At 37.3% G+C, this 14454-nt stretch overlaps 1 long non-coding RNA gene across 1 annotated transcript in view; it reads left to right on the top strand.

Moving 5' to 3' along the window:
- Positions 1 to 13511, top strand: part of LOC112657562 (uncharacterized) — a 57904-nt gene extending 44393 nt beyond the window's left edge. Inside the window, exons 5-6 of the long non-coding RNA XR_003135107.3 lie at positions 2951 to 3049; positions 13430 to 13511. This is a non-coding gene — a long non-coding RNA (uncharacterized LOC112657562). The remainder of the gene's footprint in view (positions 1 to 2950; positions 3050 to 13429) is intronic.
- The last annotated feature ends 943 nt before the right edge of the window (positions 13512 to 14454 follow it).

Here is a 14454-nt window from a genome sequence, read left to right as displayed (position 1 = left end):
CCTTAAGTATGAACCAGGCGTATATCTTACATTTCATCTATATGCTGTCTGAAGTATGGTGGCAGTCTCCAAACAATTTAAAACTCTACAGTAACATATTACTTCTTATCCTACAGTCACATTTTACTTAGCTCCAGTGCTAAAAAAACAATCAGGGCTACTTTTTTTCCCACCTGCTATCCAGCTGCTGAAGACTCTGTGGGAGATGGCACTTGATGCCGCTGTTCTGTTTTCTCATCTTTTCCCTACGCTGGTCTAAGCAAATGCAAGTTTGGTCACTACCTATACCAAAGGTACCCCTGAGCACTGAGTAAGAGACCAACTCACCTGCTGGTGGGCTTTCATGTCAGTGTCAAGCTTATGAAAAACAAGCTTTCCACTTTTTAATATGCCAGATACTTAACTGGTTCTGATTCCAGGAGACCCTACCTTTTACTGGAAAACATCAGAACATGCAGTCCAGTGCTCCTATTAGGATTTATTTTTTGTGTCTAGATTTTTTTTTTTAATCTAAAAAGCAACTTTAGGCTTTTTATTTTAAATTTTATTATTTTATTTTATCTTGTTATTTTTACATTTAAGCCCCAATCCAGCAAGTTTCAGGGTTGGTCAGAATTTGTCTCCATCCTCAAGAATGTGTCTCCATCCTCAAGAATAAAGGGAGCTTCCATTTTAAACCGTTGGAGGTTCCAGTGCTGTTTGAGTGGGGGTCCTGAGTGCCATGACTTATCATGCATTTGCTGCAGTGTTTGGTTCTCAGAGACAAGGGTCAAAATGACTTTCCCAAAGGCTTTCCCAAAGGCTTTCCTGAAGACTATATATTTTCTTTTTTATGTGGAAGCCCTCACTCATAAACAATTGAATTAGTTTGCATTAACCACGATCAATGGCAAAAGTACACAAAACATAGAGAAATCACCTAAAATAATGTTTTTGAACCAGCTGCTAAATTAAGTAATGTATTTGTTTTATTGCACATTTGCATAATAGGGCAAACTAGAAACTCTCTGTAACAGATGTGCTGGTGGCAGGGAGATTTGATTACTGGCTTCTGTTATTAATCACTGCACAAATCTTAAATGATTTGTTTCTACAGTTTGATCAATTTACATCTCAGAACGTACATTTATGCACACAATGTAGAGATAAAGCATCTGTTCACACCTTTCTGGAGGCATCAATAGATTTATGGAAATTGAAGTTTTGTTAACCAATGCACAGGAAACTTTGGCCAAAGACTGACAACTTTTGGAAAGATCTCATTATTTATTCCTTATAGTTAATAAATAAAAACCATTTTGCTATTATTTTGTCTCTTCTATGAAAACAAACAAAACATGACATTTAAAACTCATAGGATTTGAATCGTGGACATTTCTATTTCTTACAAATCATCCCAGAATTTTGAAGAATTATAGGGTACTATGGTATCTTTGAGAACTCCTGCATAGAGTCTTAAAAATTACCCTTTTCCTTATAATTTTGCATTTGACATTTTATAATCCTATATCTATGATTTCCATCAGCATTTTAAATGGGGGTAATACATTTTAAGATGGCATGCCTAAATTAAAAAAAAAAAGCAAAAACACAGGCAATATAAATATTGTTTCATTAATTTCCAATTAAGCATGATAAATGCATTGGTTCTACACATAAATGTTTCCCCTATAAGTCAAAACACTAGATAATGTGATTTTTTTCTCCAGTTGTGAGTATTGCAGTTCTTCTGTAAGAAAAAAAAAAAAATTCAGTCAAAACAGCCATAGAATGAAGTTAACATTAAGTCCATTGATTTCAGTGGCTGATTTACATTACAAGAATTTCTTATTATCATTACTTGTTATAATGATTTACCACTTGGAGTCTAACATTTCTCTGAATATTTTATACATTTTCATTTATATCCTATTTGATTAATTTGGTTCCTTCCAAAATCCCAATAATCAACTGGTACAGAAGAGAAAGCTTTGGGGATTTTCTTTCTCATACTATTCTGTTTTCCTAGTTTGGCATCCTATTTCTACACACTGGAGAGAAAAAAACACATGGGGGAGGGAGAGCTCAGTACTGAAATTAAATGCATCATTTCTGAAAACTGGATGAAATTTCAGATAAAGGCTTTGTTTTTAATGCCTAGGAAAAAATTAAAATGTATATATTTTTCTCAGTCAGAGGCAAGACTGTTATGGTTGCAACCCCTGCCTTTTTATAGTTCATCCTGGGAGCTAATGAAGCGTTGCATATTGGTTTCAAATTCAAAGCATATGTAGTCACTGAGGCATTTTTTCTTTATATAGCATGATTTCAAAAGGAGCCCCAAATGTGGTCATCTTAGAAAATGTAATTTGGTCTAGTACTAAAGAACTTTTTCCCAGATGATAAAAACCTTTCCCTTTGAGTTGCCTATGAGAACACAAACTAGCTGTGAAGTACATCCACAGCTCTCTGAAAAATGCACAGGAGCTGATGAAAATGTATGAAAGGACTGGCGTGTCAAGGCCATGAAGGGCGTTGGGCAAATTTGGATAAATGTGTCCAGGTCTCACAGATACAGGATCAGAAGTGAGTTAGAGGACAATGTAAAAAGATGTTGAAGAGGATAATGTAATCCAGACAACAAACTTAACAGCATTACACATCCAGAGCCATCTCCGAAGTCATTAACGCTGTTGCCGGGGGTGTCTGCCAAAGAGCCAGATGTCATTCTGCCACAACTTGGCATCTGATGGTTGTCATTTATAAGAGGGAATCGAGTGAGGACTGTAATTAGGTGTGTGTTGAATGGAACCCTTCCTTCTGACTCTGTCAGGGGCTTTTCTTGTCCTGAACACACAGAGGGTGCAGAGCAGGGGAACTGATCTGCCCTTCAGACTCCTAAAAGCTCATGTGTGTTTTTCCCCTGGGGGAACTGTATGGCTTACACTTTTTTTTTCCTCTGAACATTTAGCATTTGTTGTGCTCTTTGGAGATGACAAAGACATGTTACTGGACCCCCCCTAGAAACATACACAGCAGTGGAAGAATCGTGCAAACTGAACAAACCCTGGTAAGTGCCGTGTTGAGGATATTGGTTTAAAAATGGTGTTGTGGGGGCGCAAAAGAGTGGAACAACACCTCTTTGGAGATTTGGGCAAGGCCTCCCCAGAGGAGGAGATATTAAAGGAAGAGCAAGCATTTGGCGGGTGGGTGAAGAAGTGAGGGGGTGGGCATCTAGCAGAAGAAATCACGTGTGGACAGGGATTATGAAATCACGCATGGAGAGGTCTGTTGTACTCTGGGAGTGATGAGGGCTTACACATGGTGAGAGTCTGAGGCATGAAGACATTCTAGAAGGCGGCCACTTGAGTGGGGTCGAGACGAAAAAAATGCCTCCTGAATCCTTAATTCCTGCTTTTTTAAAGGATAGTTAGATTAATGAAGATGAGTACAAACTCATGGTAAAACCCCTAAAATTTCAATAATAATAATAATAAATGTAGCTAACATTTCAGAATTATGCCCTAACATTCCCACCACAACCTTATGTAATCGCTTCTATTTTTATTTTTGTTTTACAAATGAGGAAGAGGAGAATGAGGGAGGCTAAATGGCCTGCTTAAGTTCATCTCACAGGCAACTAAGGGGAAAGCCAGAAAGCCTAGGGCCCTACTCTCAGACACTGGACTGGGCAGAGCTCCGCAGAGTCATATGGTTAATACTTACACACTGGCACCTGTTTTAGAATATTTTCTTTTTGTAAGTAGAGAGAGCATGGCCTAGCAACTCAGCCATCAGCATCGTTCATCCCTTCGTCAAGATTAAATCTAGAAATGGTACTGAGAAATAAGAGTTTTTTAAAACATTAAAGATGGAAATTACTGCTCACTGGAATACCTTGGAGGCATTGCTCAGAATAAAGGGCATTTTTTTTTTTTAGCTTTCAAAATACATTTAGTAATATATAGAGATGCTCATAATAGAGTCATGAGTTCAAATAATGGAATATAAAACTACAGATACAGTATGATGATCAAATTTTTGAAAGGGTAAAATGAATCAGATACACAGACACATATATAGTTTATATGCCATGATAATACTAAACATTGTCTGAATGCCAGGATTACAAGTGATTCTCTAATATTTTTGCATCTTTTTCCCATTAACAAGTGGAGTTTGTGTAAGCAGAAAACATAAAACAGGAAATGGAGAGAGTCTAGAGGATAACATATTCTCAGGTCAGAGGGGACTTAGTGAACCTTCAGAGCAGTGGCCCCTGATCTTCCCTGAGAAGGTCAAGGCCTCCTACAAATCAGCTGAGAAATGAGGAGTCATGTGCTATCACAACACATGAGTGTCCCTGGAGTATCTCTCAGGTGCCTTGGTCCCTCTACATTCTGACGTGTTGAGGTTACTCTTTGCGTAGAATTTCAGGAGCCCAAAGCCCTTCTTAAACACGAAGGGAATCTTTTCTTACCCACTTAACCAGGTTGACAACCTAAAACTGAGATAATAACTGGCTTCAACCATAAGGAACTTACCTCCCATAAAAGGAGTCTGAGAGAAAAGGAGTCTAGTAGCTCCTAGATAGGCTTGAGGATGCTCAGAACCCTGTGTGACCATCTTTCTAATCAGCTCTGACCTACTTCCTTCTCAGTCCTTAGGCTGGTCTAGTCATTCCAAGCATCATGTTCAGGCAGGGTGTCCAGAGGTAGACGTGGGTCCACCCCTTTCTCATGACTTTAAGAAAGAAGACACCTTTCCTAAAAGACCTGAGTGGCCTCTTTCTCGTATGTTGTCATGTCCACTAAAAAACAGGTTTTGAATTGAATTTTTGACATTCCAGTTTCCACTCACCTTCTTTTGGATGTGAGCTATGCTTTATACCTCCTGGAGACCCAGTTTCTGACTAAGCAGAAAATGTACCCATCATATTAGAGAAAAACAGAAGAGGGCAAGGATCCTATTCTGTCAATCCATGTGGCTGTAGTAATTGTGGTAAAAGCGTAGTAGGTAGATTTTTTCTTTTGCTGTATGGGACACCAAGAAGTGATAGTAGTGCAGGTGAACAAACCACAAGATTTTTAAAATATCTACACATGGGGCACCTGGTTGGCTCAGTCAGTAGAGTATGTAACTCTGGATCTCAGGGTCATGAGTTCAAGCCCTACATTGGTTGTGGAGCCTACTTAAAAAATGGATGGATGAATGAATGAATGAATGAATTCACATCTGCATGCAATTTGTTAGGTTTAATACAAGTTTGAAAGGGTAAAATTTCTGGCTTGGCAGCATTTATCATGGGAGGTATGCAGCAGTTTCTCTGCCTCCTGGCATCTGAATACTTTGGTAAGCTAAAACTCAGGCACAAGTGACATAGACTCTGCACCACTTATTTACTTTGCAAACAGCATAGGTGGCCATGGATGAGGATAAACATGGGCCCAGCCCTGCTGATTATGATTCCACGGCAGCCAGGAGGATTGGGGTTGGACCTGAAACAAATGGGAAGAGCAGCCTGGATATGAATGAACCCTTTGTCAGCAGGCCAAGCTATTTCCCAGTTGTAGGAGTAGGTTGATCCCAAAGGATGTGGCCTTCCTGCCATTTTAGAATTGCTTCTGGTTGAATCCCAAATGTTATGTTGGAGGAGGGGGCAATGTTCTAGAAGCTACAGAATTCGTTTTTTTTTATCTATGTGGTATGTAGGGATCCAGCCTAATGTCCATCTATAAATGATGAGTCACTCTCCTGGCCAGATTGGTTACCTTTAATAACAAAGTTATTAAATTATGCCAGACTAGATCCTAAGGTAGTTGGAGCTTCTTGACATTGTAGAAGAGCAGGAGCCATTGCTGACAGAGCAGCAGACAGCTGTGTTGTGGAAGGTCACTTGAGGTGTCACCATGTATGGCTTATGGAGACCTAGAACATTCATAAACTTCAGCAGCAGTCCTCTTCCAAGCCACCATAAATAAAACAGCATTCAAATAGAGAAAAATGAGTTTCCTAGGGGAAAAAAAAGAAAGAAAGAAGAAAAAAAAAAGAAAAGAAAGAAAAGAAAAAAAGAAAGAAAAGAAAAGAAAAGAAAAGAAAAGAAAAGAAAAGAAAGAAAAGAAAAGAAAAGAAAAGAAAAGAAAAGAAAAGAAAAGAAAAGAAAAGAAAAGAAGAGAAATCCTTCCAGCTTTGATTTGAGGCATAGAAGAGCAGAATTCCAATATTCTTAAAGCTCAAAGGGCTGCTAAAGGGGCCATATCAGGTTTCAGAATGGAAGGCTGTTGAGTTCTCTCCAATTCTGCTACTTTAACCATATTCAAGCAAGTATCATTTCTTCTCTGGGTTACTTGCCTTCTAACTCCATACTCTTGTCAATCCATTTTCCACAGAGCAACCAACGTTCTGAAAAAATATAAACTAGTATATCATGTCATGCTCTTGCTTAAAAACCTTTAACGTCTTCTCTTATACGTATTTATTTTTTTAAGATTGTATTCATTTATTCATAAGAGACACAGAGAGAAAGAGGCAGAGACACAGGCAGAGGGAGCAGGCTCCATGCAGGGAGCCCTATGTGGGACTTGATCCTGGGTCTCCAGGATTAGGCCCTGGGCTGAAGGCAGTGCTAAACCACTGAGCCACCCAGGCTGCCCTTTCTCTTATACTTGAAATCTGAATCCCCTCCCCAGAGCCCTTTAAGCCTTGCATGATCTGGAGCTGATCTACCTTGCTAAGCTCATCTAATCATCCCCTCCCCTTTGCTCCAGCCACATGACCTTCTGTTCATTCCTGGAACAAAATAAGATCATTCTCCCATAACAAATTTTGCAGAAGCTCTTTTCTTCTTCCTACAATGTACCCCCATTTCCTTGCTCCCAACACTTTGTATCAGTTCCTCAGAAAGGCCGTTTCTAATCATGCGACGTAAAATTAGTCTCTAGTTCATTCCCTTTGTAATTTGTAATTCATTTATTTATCAGTGTGCATTTGTCTTTTTTTCTTATTTCTATAATAAGAGTGTAAGTTCCAGAGTAGCAGAGTTATGCCTATTTTATTCTTTTTTGTGTCCCAGTCTCTGGCAAGGTGTGGCTTACAAGAAATCAATGCATATTTATAAAATGAATAAATATATAGTCAGGAGAGAAGTAGGCGGTAAAATCTTACCTCTTCTAAAAAACATTTTCTGACTATGCATCCTGAAGTTATCATCCTAGCTTCCTTCCCTATTCTTTTTTTTTTTTTTGCATTATTATCATTGTTAATATTAGCTCCCATTTATTGAGTGCATGTTGTGAATGCTATTCTGGGGATTAGACATACTTAGTGATGTAAGACTTATTTTCTCTCCTGATGATCTAACGGAAGTGTAAACAATCAATGTGAAAAGACAATGACCACAGAGGACTAGAATTTTGAGGAGATCTTCATGAAGGATGCTTTTGGAATTTAAGATCAATATTGAAGGAGGAATTACAAAGTAGAAACTATATAAAGAAGAGGAAAAGAGGGATCCCTGGGTGGCGCAGCGGTTTAGCGCCTGCCTTTGGCCCAGGGCGCGATCCTGGAGACCCAGGATCAAATCCCACGTCAGGCTCCCGGTGTATGGAGCCTGCTTCTCCCTCTGCCTGTGTCTCTGCCTCTCTCTCTCTCACTGTTTGCCTATCATAAATAAATAAAAAAAAAATTAAAAAAAAAAAAAAAAAAAAAAAAAAGAAGAGGAAAAGATACTCAAGAGAAGGCAAATAGGAAGTTTGGAAAGAAATTGGAATGTGTGAAAAAATAACGTGATTATAATTGCAATTTATAAACTTGATTTGACAACAAATTTCTGGACAATTCTTGTTGACTATATAATTTGTACCATTTATATTGCCATTAATTGTACCCTACTTTGTACGCATCTCCATTTGGTGTCTTGAACTACAGTCTGAATTGAGTTTGTCTATATTATAAACCTGCTTTTCTTTCCAATGAGATTGTAAACATAATACAAACAAAAGCCATGTCCCATTCATCTTTATATCTATAGAATTTCAGATTATACAAATTGGAAATCACTCTGGTAATCTTTAACTGTGTCTTCTACCTGAGAATGATGCTTCCCTGCAGCATACCTAATAAAAAGTTATCCAGCCTCTTGATAAACTCTTCACAGAAAGATTCTCAAGAGGCAGCTTGTTTCAATATCATTTTTTTTTTTTATGGCAGTAATTCTTAAATTTCTTTCCTTCTCAACTTTTCATCATTAATCCTAGTTAAGTCCTCTGGAATTATACAGAAAAAATATCTTTTCTGCAAAATAGCCCCTTGCATATTTGAAGACATAATTATTTTCCCTTTTGCCTGTTATTTTTTTAGGCTACATATTCCTATTTCAATCAGCTATTTCTTGCCGATAATAACACTTATGTTCAAATACATCTATTTTCTTAAGCAATTGCACAATTGTTATAAGCTCCATGACAATACATACTCTTCCTGTTTTATTCACATTACATTCATCTCACTTCAAATCATAGCTGATGTATAATAGGCAATTTGAACATTCTTTGTTAGATGAATAAATGAAGGGCCAGGAGTACAAGCTTTAGCCAGTGCAATAAAGCAAGAAAAAGAAATAGCAGGTATCCAACTGAAAAGGAGAAGTGAGGGGTGTCTGAGTGGCTCAGTTGGTTAAGCATCAGGTTATGATCTGCTCAGGTTATGATCTCCAGGTCCTGTGATTAAGCTCTGTATTGGGCTTCCTGCTCAATAGAGAATCTGATTATCTCTCCAGCCCCTCCCCACTGCTCATTCTCTCTCTCTCAAGTAAATAAATAAAACCATTTTAAAAAAAGAAAAGGAGATGTAAAACTCTATTCACATAAAACATTATCACTTATGTAGAAAATGTATGCAATATCTAAAAAGATATTAAACTAATATATGAGCTTAACAAGGTTGCAGGATATGAGATCAAGTATAAACAATTATATGTCTATATGCTAGCAACAAATAATAGGAAATTAAAATTTAAAATATCATAATATTCAAAAATGAGAGAAATAGGAATACATTTTATGTAAGGTATGTAAAAGTCTTTAAGCTAAAAGCTATCAAACATTATGTAGTGAAATTAAAGTGAACCTGAATGAAAGATAACCACCTTTAAAGATTTGAATTCTCAATACTGCTAAGATGTCAGTTCTCCTTGAATTTGCCTACCTAGATTCAACACTAGTGCACTCAAAATCCCACCGGAGTTTTTGAAGGAATTGATAAACTGATTCTAAAAGTCCTAGGGAAATGTAGAAGGATAAATCTTGAGTAGTCCAATCTTTGAAGGATAAAAAAAAAAAAAATCAGAAGACTAACAATACTCTGAATTCAAGACTCAGTAAAAGCTAGTCATCAAGATATAGAACTGGCTTAAATATAGACAAATAGAGCAAAGGAACAGATAGAAAGTCCGGTATAGACCCATACATATATGGAAAATACCAAAGCCAAATTCAGTGGAGTAGGGATAATCTTTTTAACAGATTGTGCTGGAACAAAAGGATACTCATAAGCAAAACAAATGAACACCGACCCATACCTTAAATTATAAATAAAAATGATTCCAGATTATTCCAAATACATCTAAATGTAAAACCTGAAACTATAAAATCTCTAGAACACATGGGAGAAACTATTTGTGACCTTAAGTTAAACTGATTTCATTGGTTGGACACTGAAAGCATCATCCATGAGATAAACAAAACATTGATAAATCAGATCTATTGAAAGTAACCATTTCTACTCTTTGAAAGACATTAGAAAAATGAAAGTCTTTAAAAGATATTAGTAAGTAAATGAAAAAGTAAGACACAGACTGGTAGAAGATATTTGCACATCATAGATCTGATAAAGAGAACTTGTATTCAGAATATACAAAGAATGCTTATTAATATTCAATGATTAACAATCCAATTTAAAGAATGTACAAAAGACTGACACTTCTTCAAAGAAGATTCACTGATAGCAAATAAACACACAAAAAAGATACTCAACATCATTAGTCACCAGGGAAACACAATTTAAGACCATAATGAAATATCTCAATAAGATTAGGTAGGTTGTTAAAATACTGGTCATACTAAATATTGGTGAAGATGTGGAGGATTTGGAATTCTCATATGCCCAGAGTAAACGGAAAATGGTAGAACCACTCTGAAAAAGTTTTGAAGCTTCTTAAAATAGTAAACATATACACACAGTATTGCCTAAGAGAAATGAAAGCATAAGTCCTACAAAGATTGCACATTGCATGTGAATGTCCAGAGCAGCTTTATTTGTAATAATCCCAAACTGGAAGCAACCCAAATACCCATCACTTGGTGAACAAATAAATAAAATTTGGCATATCTGTAAAATAGAACACTCTTAAGCAGTAAATAGGAATGAACTTTTAGTACACAAAATAGTATAAACAAACCAGAAATAATTATGCTAAGTAACAAAATTTAGAGGAAAAGAGTATATATTACAAATATTCACTTATATAAAATTCTAGAAGATGCAACTTAATCCATAGTGACAGAAAATAGATGAGTGGTTGCCTGGGGTTAGAGTGTTGGAGACAGGAAAGGGGGAAATATTAGAAAAAAGCATAAAGAAATGTTTGTTGGTGGTGCTTATTTTCATTTTCTTGATTATGATGATACTTTCATGGGTATATAATATGTTCAAGCTTATCAAAATTCACACATTAAATGGGTAATATATTGCATGACAAGTATACTTCATTAAGAGATTACAAAAAAAGAAAAAGAAAGAAAAGAAAAAGAAAGGAAAAATGAAAAGGAAGGAAAAGAAAAGAAAAGGGCCTTGAAGTCAGTTAGGTCTAGATTCAAGTCACTGCTTATCCACTCATGTGCTACGTGCTTTCAGACAAATTATTTAACATCTCTGAGGATAAATTTTATCTTAAGTTGATTCTATTAGAATCTTTTCAAACTTCATAGAAGTGATGTGAATGTACATAACAAGGTGTCTTAGGTTAGGGATCCAGCTTTTATGCTGGTGAAGTTGCATAGGCTCCACCCCCCTCCCCCACCCCCATTTGTATCCATTGATTTGCAAAGGGTGAATGGTTTCCTGGGGAACATGACCCCTGTCCTCCATTGAGCTTCGGCCATATTCACCTACCTCTGATGCATTGACAGGGCAGTGAAAGAAGCCAGGTAGCTGAAGCCAGGTAGCTGGAAGGACAATGAGAACCCCTGAGGTGGGGGACGCCTGGGTGGCTCAGCGGTTGAACGCCTGCCTTTGGCCCAGGACATGATCCCAGGATCCAGAATCAAGTCCCACCTCAGGCTCCCTGCATGGAGCCTGCTTCTCCCTCTGCCTGTGTCTATGCCTCTCTGTGTGTGTGTCTCTCATGAATAAATAAATAAAATCTTTAAAAAAGAGAGAGAGAGAACCCCTCAGGTGGAGCTTCCCAAAATGGAAGGAGAAATCCAGGTAGTGATGCATGAAGGAAAAATATTTGCCAGCTGCAGCAATGCTTCGAAGTTACCAGAGCTCATGCTAAATCCAGCCATCCTGAAGACAGGTGTGCTTTCTGAGGATAGGAGTAACTGTGTGGGGACTGACAGGACTGCCTCACTACAGGATAAACACATTAGTGTTCAAGTGACTTTATTATGATGTATTCCCAACTGAATACAACAGAGGGGTCTATCTGACTCTAGTCACAAACATGTCACTACAGCAATCAGGTCTTCAGTGTTACACACCACCGTCATGTTTCATTGCCAATGGGTGTGATGGATTTCCATTCCCACTGCTGGCAAGGAATGGCCAGTACTGATTCATAGATAATGATAATGTTAGCATCCTTGGAGATGCCCCAAATAATTAAGGCGTGAATTTCTCTCAGGCAAACAGGGGATATTCTGCAACAAAAACAGCCATGTATTAATTTTGACAAAACTACATCTGTAATCATTACAGGTAACAGTTAAGAAACTGAAGTTACAAATAAGGAAAAAGAAAAAATTACATTGAAGGTATTTTTCCATAGCATCTCACTAGATTATACCACATCTTCAAACCTAATGGAAGCCTCATTCCTCATCTTACTCAACTCTTTACCAACACTCAACACATTTGCTAGAACAAAACCTTCTTGACACATTTTTTTCTTGACTCCTATGACACCACATGATCCAATTTTCTTTTCCTATTTCCTCCTCTCCTACTTCCCCATCCACCTTTTTCCAAATGCATTTCTCCAACCCAAACTTGTCTATTGATCTCCACATTTTTATATCTGGTTGTCTACCCAATCTCTTGGCATGGATAGATAGCTCACAATATCTCAAGTTTAATTTATTCTTTTCCCTCTGAATTTCTTCCCCTTTAGTGTTCATCATCCTTCAATTATCCACCAAGTAGTGAGCTCAGAGACCTGGTAATAATCCACTGGTCTAGCAACTCCAGACAATAAAGTAATAAATTCATCATACTTGAATAATTGACAGTAAACCTGTATTACCCTTGTATCTTACACCTCCTTCCTATGAACTTACGAAGTATCAATTCTAGGAAATTTTCAAAGAATCATTGTAAAGTGTTCTGATACATAGTATATAGCCTAACTTCTATTTCCTCATTCCTCTATTCACCCTCACTGAAACATTTAGAGTTTTTATTTATTTAGCTCATTTCTCATAAATACTGAATGTATAACGTCACTTCTATTGGATTTTGAACCATTTGTGGCCTCCTGAGGCATTTTCTTTTATCTCCCCTCCTTCACTAGTGGCCTTGATAAACCTGCTATCCAGGACTGCAATTTCATTCCCAGAGGTAGCATTACCTTTAGTCAGTGTGGCCACTAGGGAGTGAACCAGGATAAATGGGATTAAACTGAAACAATAGGAGGTTCAGGTTAAATACTAGGAGAAACATGTTGAGAAAAGGTCGCTTAGACATAGGCCCAGTTTCCCTTGAGATTATAGGAATATCTTAATTGTGAGTGTTTTAGCATAGTTTGAAGCTCAGCAAGAGTCCCCATCTCACAGTGGACAGTTCAGTTGTTTTCCCTCCCTAATGAAGAGATGAGAGGTATCTCATCTCAACTACTTGAGTGTGGGATTTACTACCATATGGAAAGGAAGCATTTCATGGCCCATCCTATGTAAAATCTCCCCTTCTCTTCTTCTTAAGCATCTACTTGTGACTCTGGAGAACAATCTGGAAGCACCAAATTTATTACTAAAGTGAAACTCCATATTTGTTTTGAATCTTGGGTTACTCATTTGTTTTGAAGGATTTGTTTGAAGCTATTAGTCTGTGACTGTTTTACAAGGCCTGATGGAGTTGTCTATACACACTTAGCACTTAGTTTCTGTTGATAATGCTGTTAAATGAAGTTAGTTCTCTAATAAGTGTAACAGTGAAATCAAATCTCTCTTCCCCACAGGCTAAGGCATGATGCATTCCTCCAGCAGAATGGTGGTGTCTATCAGTCAGGGGATTTGTAATCAGATCTGCAATCAGACAGGTAAGAAGTGCTGGTATGGAATCTTGCTTTATCATTAATGCCCCTTGCTTTCCATCTTCATTGGTCAGAGGCCTGTACAAATCAGATCAATTGACTGCATTCTTAATTGTTTTTCTTTTAACCCATCAATTCTTAATTTGGCAGTCCCTCTATTGACACATGTCACCCTTATTGAGGACTAATCATGTTAGTTTTAGAATAAATATATCACTCTGACATAAACAAATTAACATATTTAATAAACTCACAGTAGTGCAATTCCCCAGCTTCCCCTTGCTTCACCTGTGGATTTGCAATGAAGTTCATTAGAGGTGATGGGAAGGAAACAGCATCCTTCTTCGTAGCTTTTATAGATGTTGAATGGATCTAAAATAAGGCTACATGCTGATTGCCTGTGGGCAGGATTGAGTCTGTACATACATTTTGTTTTGCCCATGTAATGCTGTCAAGAAATGTGATGAAGAGCTCTGGTTCTATTGGTAATGGCTCAGGAGGTTGAATTCTCCATTGAAACGTTCTTATAATCTATAACAGTAGTGCCTAGACTGGCAAAGTAGATTTGTACAAAAGACATAATTGTGTAAAAAAAAGAGCACAGATTTTGAGTGAGTTACAACATAAACTATAACTCAGGTTGTGAGTTTCAACAAAAGATGTTTTATCCTTGTCCATTGTTTGTTTATCCTATGGCTTATACCTCTTTGATTTCATGAGATACCTCTATTAGTGTTTTTTTCCAACTGATTGGCCTCCTGTACATCAAATCTCAGTTATATTCTCCCATTAAGCTGAAGACTTACCTCCTTACTTTACTGAAAAGATTGAAGGGATCTTTTGGGAGCTTACTCAACTTTCCTTTTCTCCACTGCATCTTTTCTGTTTCTTGAGGATTTGTCTTATCCTCTTATAGTTTCCTTCCATTCTATAGCCATGCTTAGAATTCA

The sequence above is a fragment of the Canis lupus genome, chromosome 8, assembly GCF_003254725.2.
Source record: "Canis lupus dingo isolate Sandy chromosome 8, ASM325472v2, whole genome shotgun sequence".
Classification (NCBI taxonomy): domain Eukaryota; kingdom Metazoa; phylum Chordata; class Mammalia; order Carnivora; family Canidae; genus Canis; species Canis lupus.
This window is presented reverse-complemented; position numbering and strand designations above follow the sequence as displayed.